Source organism: Mirounga leonina, unplaced genomic scaffold (assembly GCF_011800145.1).
Source record: "Mirounga leonina isolate KUSES-001 unplaced genomic scaffold, KU_Mleo_1.0 Mir_165, whole genome shotgun sequence".
In the NCBI taxonomy this organism is placed as follows: domain Eukaryota; kingdom Metazoa; phylum Chordata; class Mammalia; order Carnivora; family Phocidae; genus Mirounga; species Mirounga leonina.
In genome coordinates, this window is record NW_023270415.1 from 17182990 (window position 1) to 17195886 (window position 12897).

Consider the following 12897-nt stretch of genomic DNA (forward strand, 5'->3'; position numbering starts at 1 on the left):
ATTACCTCACTATGTGACCATGAACAAACTAATCAGCCTCCAAAAAACTAAAAGAGTGTTGTTACTGAATGTTCATGGGAGTTACTTCCAGCCATCCATTCTTGGATTCTCTGGGCCAAAAAATGAAATGTGGGATAGCAGGCACATTTAGAAGCAATGTTTTCCCCTAATATTAGGAAGTAGACAGGAAATACAAGCAAGAGGTTAAGGAAACCAAAGGGCTGGAGAATCACACACGTTGAGCAGTCTTACTCCCGACAGTCCCAGACTCTCTTCTCTCTCAGCCCAGTCACACGGCAAAGGACATCACTGATACTTAGTTCTGAGACAAAAGAGGTTTTTAACAGAAAAGTCTTGGGATCTTGAGACCTGATCACTACTTGCTTTAGTGGTCCACAAGAGGGAGCCCTGTAGTCACTATATCTGCGACCTTAAAAATGTAAATATCAACTTAGATGCATGTAATCATGAATTATCCTTGAAGATTATTTAAAGAATGTTTTTTATTTATTTTTTAAAGATTTTATTTATTTATTTGATAGAGACACAGCAAGAAAGGGAACACAAGCAGGGTGAGTGGGAGAGGGAGAAGCAGGCCTCCTGTGACGTGGGCCTCGATCCCAGGACCCCAGGATCATGACCTGCCTGAGCCAAAGGCAGATGCTTAACAACTGAGCCACCCAGGGGCCCCTAAAGAATGTTTTTTTTTAAATTCAGTTCCAACTCAAGTCTAGGGCAATGTCATGGAATGGTAATTCAATAAAAAAAAACTGAAGACATTCTATATTCTAACCTCCCTTTAATTTTCCTAAACACACACACACACAAATATAGCCGTATCTGAAAGCCTAGTGTTAATACTGAGTAATTACATTTATCAATGTCTCTGGGAAGGCTTTTCTTGGAAGAATATTTATATTCAGCCTGTGTGGACACATGGGGAAAAAAAGAGCTGGGTGAATAAAGCCACGGTGAAGTCTTTAGTAGAGTAAGGAGTATGTGCTGATACGGAGAAGCAGCATAGCGGAGTGGATAAATACATGGGCTTGGGAGTCACACACCTGAGTCTGAATCCCAGCTCTGCCACTTTTACTAGTTTCGTGACATTAGGAAAGTTATGATTTAAGGTCTTTACAGTCTTCTCACCATAAAATAGGCCACAAAGGACTGTTGTGAAAATTAACTGAGATAATACATGCAATATATCTTTCTGGGAAAGAATAAACACTTCAACATGAATGGCTATAATTATCATAGATTTCAAATATTGTTTTAGTTGAGGTATAACTGACCTGTAACATTAGTTTCAAGTTCAAATATTTTTAAACACATGACTTCACACTACTTATTTTAACAAAACCAAATTTATTGTTCATGACAGCATAACTTCATCCTGAAGACAACTGCATACTTTTATATATAGAAATAAACGTACACACTTAAAATATTTCAATATGCATACAATTTCATTACTTTATTTTTTATGTATGTATGTGTGTGTGTATGTATGTATGTACGTATTTAAGCAGGCTCCATGCCCAGTGCAGAGCCCAACGTGGGGCTTGAACTCACGACCATGAGATCAAGACCTGAGCCAAGATCAAGAGTCGGATGCTCACCGACTAAGCCACCCACGTGCCCCCAACTTCATTACTTTAAAATGAGTATATAAGTAGTCCAAGCTTCAATACAAATCAAAGAAATAAACATGTTACTCATAACTTAAAATCAGATCAATGTTAACATGAGAATAAGCTGTATAATAAATATTCTTTCCCTTAAGCAATTCTTATAAACTAGTTTCTGGAATTCAATGTTCACTTTGACAGGATTTGATACAATAACTGATATAAAACTCTTTTAAAGATTATTCTTACTATTGTTCTGGATTAGGCATTTCCATATTAGGATATGTGATATGTTGGATCTCTCTAATGTTCAAACTCAGGACTTGAACATTGCGCCTTATTGATTACATTTTTAATTACCTTCTTAGTGAACTGAGAAAGAAAAGAAAGTACACAAAGACGTACTGTGTGACATACAAAATAAAGCCTAAAGTTAAATCTCCTATTCCCCCAGTTCTCCCAAGCACAGTTAGAATTAAACTACCATTAAACTTCATTAAGATTAAGGTCCAGTCCATATTACTTCCTTAATTTGTGCTATGAAGTTCAAAAAGATATCTAGGGGACAGAACATTCTATCAATTTGGGGCAACGAAGCAACAAAAATCAGTGGTTTTCAAAGGTAGACATTTCACAATCACCTGGAAACTAGGTAAATTTTTAAAAATGCACACATGTGGGGCAGAGTGCTCTGTTTCCTAATTCAATTCAACAGAGCAGTGCTCCTCTCTACAAGCTTCATAAAGGGATTGTTACAGGAAGTAGGAACATTCACGATAAAAAGGCAGGGGGAAAAAAAGATAATAGTTTCCTGTGATATCTTCGTGAACTATTATAGATATGTTGTTTACATTACATATTATAGATATGATTTCAAGACAAATGAATGATTGGGAACAAACTAAAATTTAATAGAAATCCCAGACAAAATATGACCTTAGTCTACAATACCACAGCTGTAAGTAGAGGCTGGAATGCTTACATTTGTAATGAGACTAAATTACACGTGATGAATAGCTACATTAGCAGATCAAACAAATAATGGCTGAAGAAAATACGCTTGTAAATAGTAAAGTACTGGCCAGGTGGTACAGTAGGAAAGATAATAGGAAAAAGACTGTAACAAAGAAAAAGTCATGGTTGAGGGAAACACCAAGCAACAACTTTTATGGGCTTAAAGGGAAGAAGCAGGAAAAGCTACCGAATATAATACGATCTACCCTTGTGTGTTACTATATATTAAAGACTGAGATAATCTAAGACCATAAAATCAGTAAGACATGAGCTCTTAAACTCAAAATACACACAGAATCAGATGTTCTTTCTGATTATATAACAGTACAAAACAAGTACTGAAGTCTACACAGCCCCGTTAGGAAGACAGGAAACAACCCCAAATCAAACACACATGAGGATCTAAGGGAAAGTTTAAGGAGTTTGTATGTTTTCATAGTGAGTCGTTACAATAAAGACAACATGAGACAGTTAGCTCAGCAGAAGGGCAGCAACCAGCCTGCATTTGGTTAATAGTTTCAGATTATACTTAGAGAACTACAAGGGGGACCCTATAAAATCTAACCGGTGGAAGATACGGTTTTAGGCAACTTGATGCCATGGACGAGAGGCTGCCAGAGGCCAGGAACAAAAAGATAAGAGTAAGACTAAAAGCCTAGGAAAGTTCAAAGCTTTTAGGCTACAATATAAATATCCTGACAAGTTCCCTTGCTGCCCTAGTATGGGGTGGAGTAAAGTGCTAAAATGAATACAAAGCTCTAGATAATGGGTAAAACACATTTACACGGACTGGAACATTACCACGTGCCAGAAGTAAAAGAAAATGGAAAGAACTGCATTTACGTGGACATGGGGGAAAAAAAACTGTAAAAAGAACATATTCCTTGTATTACATCTTGTCTGATATTGGCAGAGAGACCATGCCTTCCAGTCTGGATGACGTCAGTAAGCTCTAGTGAATTCCATGAAAAGAAGTAACTGTCAAGCTGGCAGCTTCTGTTACTATTTAATAATGATGCCAGAATCTTTCAACCAAAAAACCAAACCTCATCAGATTTTCTAAATGCACACTCAGAGTTATAGCAGTTCTTTTACGTTTTAAAGATATTAGTATTTATTATACAAGCTAAAAATCAGGTGTAACTAAAAGAATGATTCATTAAATTTAGGTACATACAATTTTAAAAGCAAACAAGAGATAAATTCTGACAAAATGTCAACAGAGAATTCATTTCATCGGGTCCAATAAATTGAAGACTCAAAATACTGTATTTCAACAGACCAGGTATAGACAAGTATTTGTAGTAATATTTGGGGCTTTTAATCCAGCCTACCAAAAGTAAGCCACCGTACTCAAAAGGAGGAAAGTGAAATGAGGAGTGTCCTGGTGGTCTCTAGAGTTGAGTGAAAGCAGAAATCTGCGCAAGCCTCTTGAGGACGGCCTGTCAAATTAGGGAATGATCCTCAAGAGCACAGGAGCCCAGAGTAGGGAGACAAAGCTTCCGGGGCCCCTGGCTGTGTAAACTACTCTCCTGTGGGGCTCATGGCTCCACCAGCCCCTCACTCTCTCTAATCAAACAATTTCTCTCTCCCCCTCCTTCTTCTCATGCCCCATTATCTTTTCCTCCCAATGTGTTAGTGTTATATATCACTCATTGTCACTAGGTGCCTAAAACGTAGAGTTTTCACAACATAAAATCAGGAGACTAGATAGGTTAAACTTAGTTGAATGAAGGACATCCAGAAGCAGTTTTTAAAAGCTGGAGGACCAGAAATCTGTACCTTCATGAAAGTAATTCCCAGATAGAGCAGGTCTGAGGGTTAGGGGTCTTTTTACCTATTTTTTTTTAAGATTATTTATTTAGTTATTTGACAGAGAGAGAGCACACAAGCAGGCGGAGTGGCAGAGGGAAAGGGAGAAGCAGGCTCCCTACTGAACAAGGAGCAGACTCAGGTCTCGATCCCAGGACTGGTTCAACATCAAAAAACCAGTTAATGTAATCCAACAAGTCAACAGACTTAAAAAAAAAAAAAAAACAAACCAAAAAACCATGATCATACCAATAAATGCAGAAAAAGCACTTGACAAAATCCAACACTCGTTCATAATAAAAACTCTTAGTAAACTAGGAACATAGGGAATGTTCTCAACTTGATAAAGAATGTCTACAAAAACCCCACAATGAAAATACTTAATGGTGAGACACTTGAAAGTTTTCTACTAAGATTAGGTAGAAGGCAAGGATATCCCCTCTTACCATTCTTTTTAACATCATATTAGAAGTCCTAGCTAATGCAATAAGAAAAGAAAAGAAAACATATGCAGACTGGGAAGGAAGAAACAAAACTTCCTTTGCTCACAGATGACATGACTGTCTATACAGAAAATCAGAAAGAATAAACAAACAAAAAAAAACACTCCTGAAACTAATAAACAATTATTACCGCAACACTGCAGGACACAGGTTAATAAAGAAAAGTTCACTGCTTTCTTATATACCAGCAATAAACAAATGGTATTTGAAATTAAAAAAAAAAAATACCATTTACATTAGCACCCCCCAAAATGAAATACTTAGATATAAATCTAACAAAATGTGCATAACATCTATATGAGGAAAATTACAAAACTGAGATGAAAGAAATCAAAAAAGAACTAAGTAAATGGAGAGATATTCCAAGTTCATGGATAGGAAGATTCAATACTGTCAAGATGTCAGTTCTTCCCAACTTGATCCATAGTTTCAATGCAATCCCAATCAAAATCTCAGTAAGTTATCTTGTGGATATCAACAAATTAATTCTAAAGTTTACACTGAGTGGCAAAAGACCCACACTAGCCAACTCATTATTGAAGGAGAAAAACTAAGTTGGAAGACTGACATGACCTGACTTCCAGACTTACTATAAAGCTACAAAAATTGACAGTGTGGTATTGGCAAAAGAACAGACAAATAGATCAGTAGAACAAGGTAGAAAGCCCAGAAATAAACCCACATAAATATAGTCACTGATCTTTGACAAAGGAGAAAAAGCACTACACTGGAGCAAACATAGTCTCTTCAACAAAAAGTGCTGGAACAACTGGACATCCACATGCAAAAACAATGAATCTAAACACACACCTTACATCCTTCACAAAAACTAATTCAAAATGGATCAGAGACCTTAATATAAAATACAAAACTAAAGAACTCCTAGAAGATAACACAGGAGAAAATCTAGACAGCCTTGGGTATAGAAATGCCTTTTTAGAAACAACACCAAAGACATGCATGATCCATGAAAGAAACTGGTTTTAGATGGACTTCATTAAAATTAAAAACTTCTGGGCGCCTGGGTGGCTCAGTTGGTTAAGCAACTGTCTTCGGCTCAGGTCATGATCCTCGAGTCCCAGTATCGAGTCCCACATCGGGCTCCCTGCACAGCAGGGAGTCTGCTTCTCCCTCTGACCCTCTTCCCTCTCGTGTTCTCTATCTCTCATTCTCTCTCTCTCAAATAAATTTAAATAAAATCTTAAAAAAAAGAATTAAAATTGTTTAAAAAAAATTAAAAACTTCTGCTCTGCAAAGTGTCAAGAGAATGAGAAGACAAGCCACAAAATGGCAGATATTTGCAAAAGTCACATCTGATAAAGGACTACTATCCAAAGTGTGCAAAGAACTCAAAATTCTACAAGAAAACAATTTGATTAAAAAATGGGCCAAAACCTGGACACCTCATCAAAGATACTCAGATGGCAGACAAGCATATGAAAAGATGATCCACAGGGAATTTCAAATTAAAATGAGATACCACTACCTACATATATTAGAATGGCTAAAATCCAGAACACTCAAAACACCAAATGCTGATGTGAATATGGAGCAACAGAAATTCCCATTCACTACTGGTAGGAATACAAAATGGTCCAGCCACTTTGGAAGACAGTTTGACAGTTTCTTACAAAACTAAACATACTTTATGCCATATAACCCAGCAATCACATTCCTTGGTATTTACCCAAAGAAGTCACATCCACACAAAAACCTGCACATGGATGTTTGGAGCAGCTTTATTCATAAGTGACAAAACCTGGAAGCAACAAAGATGTCCTTCAGTAGGTGAAAGGATAAATAAGCTTGGTACATCCAGACAATGGAATATTATTCAGTGCTAAAAAGAAATAAGCTATCAAGTCATGAAAAGATAAGGAGTAACCTAAAATGCATATTATCCATGTGAAAGAAGCCAATCTGAAAAGGCTTTTTTTCAGTTGATTCCAACTATATGACATTCTGGAAAAGGCAAACTATGGATAAAGTAAAAAGATCAGTAGTTGCCAATGGCTGGGAAAAGGGGGAATGAATAGGTGGAGCACAAAGGATTTTTAAGGCAGTGAAAATACTCTGTATACTATAACAATGGATACATGTCATTATATATTTGTTCAAATCCATAGAATGTACAACACCTAGAATGAACCCTAATGTAAACCACGGACTTTGGGTGATTATGATGTGTCAATGTAGCTTCATCAATTATAACAAACATATCACACTATTTGGTGATGTTGATAGTAGAAGAGGCTATGCATTTGTGGTGTGGGGATATGTGGGAAATCTCTGTACTTCCTCTCAATTTTGCTCTCAACCTAAAAATGTGCTAAAAAAATAAAGTTTTTCAAAAAATGTAATAAACCCATGTTAACATAAATAACATTTTTACTTAAAAAAAGTATTTTCCTAAACAAAAAATTAGTAAGAATAAGCAGTCTAGTTTTATTCTTTAATTTCCCTTGTATCTGTGAGGATGCCACCTTGCCTCCACTTAGTTTTTAAGTATTCGTATTAGCTTACTTTAATTCATTGATTAAGTCAGCCAGTAGTTTATTTCGTTGTAAAGAACCAGGCCTTAGTTTATTTTTATTTTAGTTTTTTAACTCATTGATTTCTGGTTTTTGTCTTTACTAATTGCTATCTTCATTTTTTCTTAGGTGTACTTTTATTCTTTTTCTAACTTCTTGAACTTGATTAACTCATTTATTTAAATGAGTTAAAAATGAGTAAATATTTTTAATGCTTTGAATTTTCCTGTAAGCACTGCTTTAACTGAATTTCATCTGAATTTTCACAGGTTTTTATGTGTAATCTTTAGTTATCGCTTTTTAAAAGTCTGCAAAGTCAGTTACCACCTCCCTCTTTGACTCAAGAAGTATTTATTTCAGAACTTAAAAATTTCCAGGTGGCCAGGTCTTTTTGTTTTCTAGTCTCGGCTATTAATTTCCATCTTTAGTGATCCTACTTCCCCTGTCAGCTGCCTCTCTCTCTTTCCTTTTCTTTGCAGTGGAAGTCTCCAACGGAATTGTCTGTACTGGCTACATCTATCTACTTGTTCTCTTAAATTCATTTAATCATCAGGTTTCCCGTACCAGCACCTCCACATTACTAAATCAATTCTTATTCCTCATCTTATCTGACTTATCAGTATAATTTGGAAAACTAAATACACCCAAATTTGATTTTTTCATGTATGGTGTGAATAAGGGGTCAAGATTAATTTTTTTCCCAAATGGGTAGCCAACTGATTCAACACCATTTATTTAAAAGTAATCTTTTCCAGGCTGCATTACCATATTTGTCACAAATCAAAACCCCACAATGTGTGTGAATCTGTTTTTGAACTTTACCATTGTTTTATTATCCTATTTGTCAGGCTTTGAACCAATATCACCCTAGTTTAAAATTATAACTATGGTTTGTAATAAGTCTTTATATCTGGGAAGAGTAACTTTTTTTTTTTTTTTTTTTAAGTAGGCTCCATGCTCAGCGTGCAGCTTGAACTCATGACCCTGAGATTAAGACCCGAGCTGAGATCAAGAGTCAGACACTTAACTGACTAAGCCACCCAGGCACCCCTAGGAGGAGTAACTTCTGTAACATGGTTCTTATTTTTCTGATTGTCCTGACTAATTTGGGCTCTTCCTTCCTTTCCTTTTTTTTTTTAAGTTTTTTTTTTTTTTTTTTTTTTTTTTTTTAAGTGATCTCTACACCCAAACCAGGGCTCAAACTTACAACCCTGAGATCAAGGATCACATGCTCCACTGAGTCAGCGAGGCACCCCTAGGCTTTTTCAATTTTTATATAGATTTTATAATCAGTGTGTCAATTCAACCAAAGAGAAAAAAAACCTGCTGGGATTTTTACTGTGATTTCACTAAACCTATAGGTCAATTCAAGAAATCTAACATCTTAAAAAATACTGAATCTTCCAACCCATGAACAATAGTATATACTTCCATTTATTTAGGTCTTCTTTTCCTCTGTAGTATCTTTTTTCTATGCAGTTTTTTTTTTTTTAAGATTTTATTTATTTATTCATGAGAGACAGACAGAGAGAGAGAGAGAGAGGCAGAGGGAGAAGCAGGCTCCCCAAAGAGCAGGGAGCCCGATGCGGAACTCGATCCCAGGACCCCGGGATCATGACCTGAGTTGAAGGCAGACGCTTAACCATCTGAGCCACCCAGGCTCCCCTCTATGCAGTTTTCTACGCAGAGTTATACACATCTTTTGTTAGACTGATCCCTACATATTTGATCTTTTGTTGATATAAATTTAAATTGTTATTTCAGTTTTTGTCAATGCTGCTTTATAAAAATACAACTATGTACTGACTTTGTACCAAGCAAACTTGCTACAGTCACTTATTCCTCCTAATAGTTTTCTAAGTACATAATCATGTCATCCATAAATGATAACACTTATATACTTCTTTCCTAATCGTTATATCTTCTCTTTCTTTTCCTTGAATTATTGTACTGAAAACTACAAACTCCAAAACAACATTGAATAGAAAAGGTAATAAATGATATCTCTATATACTGGTCTTTCCATGACTTTTCTCCTTTATTCTATTAATACAGTGAATTACAACGACTGGTTTTTGAATGTTAAGCCAACCTTATATTTCCGGGAAAATACAAATTGGGTCAAATATATTTTTTCCTATAAACTGCAGATTTAATTTGATAGTATGTTACTCAGAATGTTTCATCTATATTTGTGAGTGATAGTGGCTATAATTTCCTATTCTTGTCATATCCTTGTCGGGTTTTAGTATCAAGATTATGCTGGCTTTACATAATAAGTTATGAAGTATGTCCTTTTCCTTTATTCTCTAGAAGAGTTTGTTTGTGGGTGAAATTTTAGTTTGACATTTATTTTTTTCCATCACTCTGAAGCTATCTTTCCTTTGTCTTCTAGCTTCTTAGTTTCTGTTGAAAACGAAACAGAATCTGTTTCTGGCAATCTCATAGCTGTTCCTTTGAAGGTAATAATTTTCTTTCTCTCTCACTACTTTTTTTTCCTTTTCACTTTTTTTTAAAATTAATTAATTTATTTTACTTTTCCACTTTGGAAAAGAGCTTATTCTCAAGTTTAAAATGCTCCATATATATATTTTTAAGTTTTTATTTAAATTTGTTAGTTAACATACAGTGTAATATTAGTTTCAGGTGTACAATATGGTGAATCAACACTTCGATACATCACCGGTGCTCATGACAACAAGCGAACTCCTTAATCCCCATCTTCTATTTCACCCATTGCCCCAATCCCCCCACCTGCCCTCTGGTAACCATCAGTTTGTTCTCTATAGTTAAGAGTCTGTTTCTTGGTTTGCTCCCTCTTTTTTTTTTCCCCCTTTGTTCGTTTGTTTTGTTTCTTAAATTCCACATATGAGTGAAAGCATTTCTCTTTGATTTTGGTTTTCAGTTATACTATGCTAATACACTGTGATTTTCTTTTAATGTTACTGTACTTAAGATTCATAATCCTTCTTGAATCTGTACCTTAATGTGCTTTATCAAGCTTTAGAGATAACTTGATCATCTTTTCAAAGACTATTTTTACTCTAATTTCCCATTCCTTTCCTGGGACCCTAAAGACCTTTTCAACACATTTGGTGCCAGATTAAGGATAGAAGATTGACATTTTTGACCTTATTCCCTTTGACAAGTGGGATCTATGTCCCCTCTGCATGCATATGGGCAAGCTGTGTCACACAGCTGATAAAAAGAATATGAAAATGTGATGTTGCGCCAGTGTCCATGCCCATATCGTCAGGGACCAGGTGTTCCCATACTTCCTCTCTCTCTGAATGCTTGCTCTGGGGCAAGACAGCAGCTGTCATGGAAGAGGTCCAACTCCTGTGACACTGCCATTTATGGAAAGAAAGAAATGCTGGCCAGCCCCAGAAATTCCAGCCACCCTACCCTGGCACCAGATATAAGAGTGCAGAAGTCATCTTAGATGTTCCAGCCCCAGGAGAGGACATGTGGAGAAAAAACAAGGCCCCAGATACACAGACCTCGTGGAGCCATCCCAGCTCTCTCTAGCTGTTTGAACTACCCTAGTTGAAGATCAAAACACTGTGGAACACAGACAAATTGAAGCAGATATGCTGACTAAATTCCTGACGCTCAGAATCATGAACATAAAAAAAAAAAAAAAAGCTCTTGTTTTATGCCAGTAAGTTTGGAGTCATTTGTTACTACTGGGAGCAGTAATCCTCCACAGAGGACACTCCTGAGTGTCCCTGCACATTCTTGCTGGGTGTGACAAGAATCCCAAGCTCTGACCAGGTCCTTATCCAGGCCATTTCTTGTGTTTGCAGCTAGCAACCTTGAGGGATAAGTAACATCTTTTTCTGGGACAAAGAGCAGTATTACTGTAAAAGGGGTATATTCCCCAAGTTCGTGGAGGTAATGCAAATTCACTGTGTGCACAGTATCTACATAAAACCCTCCGTGTTGCCACTGCAGGATGTGCTGGAGCTAGAAGAACTGACATAATATTATGTTCATGTTGCTTGCTATGCCATGAATAATAAAGTCATTTGTCTCTGACCTAGGAGTCTTCTGTCTTCCGCCAGCACCCAGGAAGCAATTACAGGCTAATTTATTTGTTAACTTATAAGGTAAAATCTTAAGATTCTTCACAATTCTTGACAGATATAGAGCAACTGACAACTAGAACATATTCTATATGTCTTTTCTATCTTTTGCTTGTATTTCATTCTAAATTATTTCCTTCTGACCTAATATCCCAATCCACTAATTCTCTCTGCATTTTGGTCTTATTTGCTGTTAACACCATCTCCAGTGAGTTCTTATTTAAGATATGTTATTTTTCAGTCTTAAATTTCCATTTCTTTTTTTTTTTCTTCACAATTTGCAGTCCTCTACTGAAATTCTTAATCAGGTCTTTTTTCCCCATCAGCAAATTATGTTTAGTTATTTTGAAGCTCATGTAAAATAATCCCATCATTAGAATTTCCTATGGATGTTTCTACTGTTGTTTCCTTTTCATTTTTCATCACACTGTCTTATCTCCTTTTGCCTTTTTTATTTTTAATTCAGTGCTTGATATTGCATATGAAAAATTTAGAGGTAATCTGAGACTCAGGGTAATGTCACCTTCCTTCAAAGAGGATTAACATTTACTTCAAGTAGGTGGCTAGAGGTACTGAAGTCACAGATCACCTTGATCTAATCACGGATTGAAACATTTCATAGCTGGGATTTATTTCTAAGGTACAGTACTTTGGGGTTCCAAATGGAGCACAGAGGGTTTACCAGGACAAATGCCCCAACCTTGGTGGGATATCAACAGCTGTTTTTGTTTTTTTTAGTCTTAAGTGTCCATCAGAAACTCTGCTCAGCTTCTCATCCACCTTTCCCAGAATTGACAGATGCTACTAAGGGGGAAAGTAGCCCAAATGCCAGATTCATTTCTGTCTTAACAGCATTCTGATATACTCAAATACATGTCTTCCATATTTTGTCCAGTTTTTCTTGTTTTTTTTTCTTTTAAATGGAGTGTTAACGCAAATAATTTATCCAACATTTCCAAAAGTGGAGCTCCTCCAAAAACAGATAATGTGTTTACTATTTAAGGGTTTTAGAAGTTCTGTTTTTTCCATTTTCTCCATTGTGGGCCGGACCCACACAATGTTTGTTTTCAAAATATGCATTCTATGAAACATCTTTAAAGGTGGCAGTGTATTTTCAAATAAACCAGGATACACCTTGTTAACTATGAAAATACCTTATAAAATGTCATTTGCACAAAAACATTTTATCTAGAGTAGTGAAGACAAAACATATGGAATAAAACAACTTCAAACATACACACACACACACACACACACATATTTCAAGAAGAAAAAAATGTACCAAAGTAATTTCACATTTAAATTGGAAAGGAGAAGAAAAACT

General features: G+C 36.0%; 1 protein-coding gene across 3 annotated transcripts in view; it reads right to left on the minus strand.

Annotated features, from left to right (window-relative positions):
* Positions 1–12897, minus strand: part of PDE7A (phosphodiesterase 7A) — a 109897-nt gene that overhangs the window by 37309 nt on the left and 59691 nt on the right. The window lies entirely within an intron of this gene.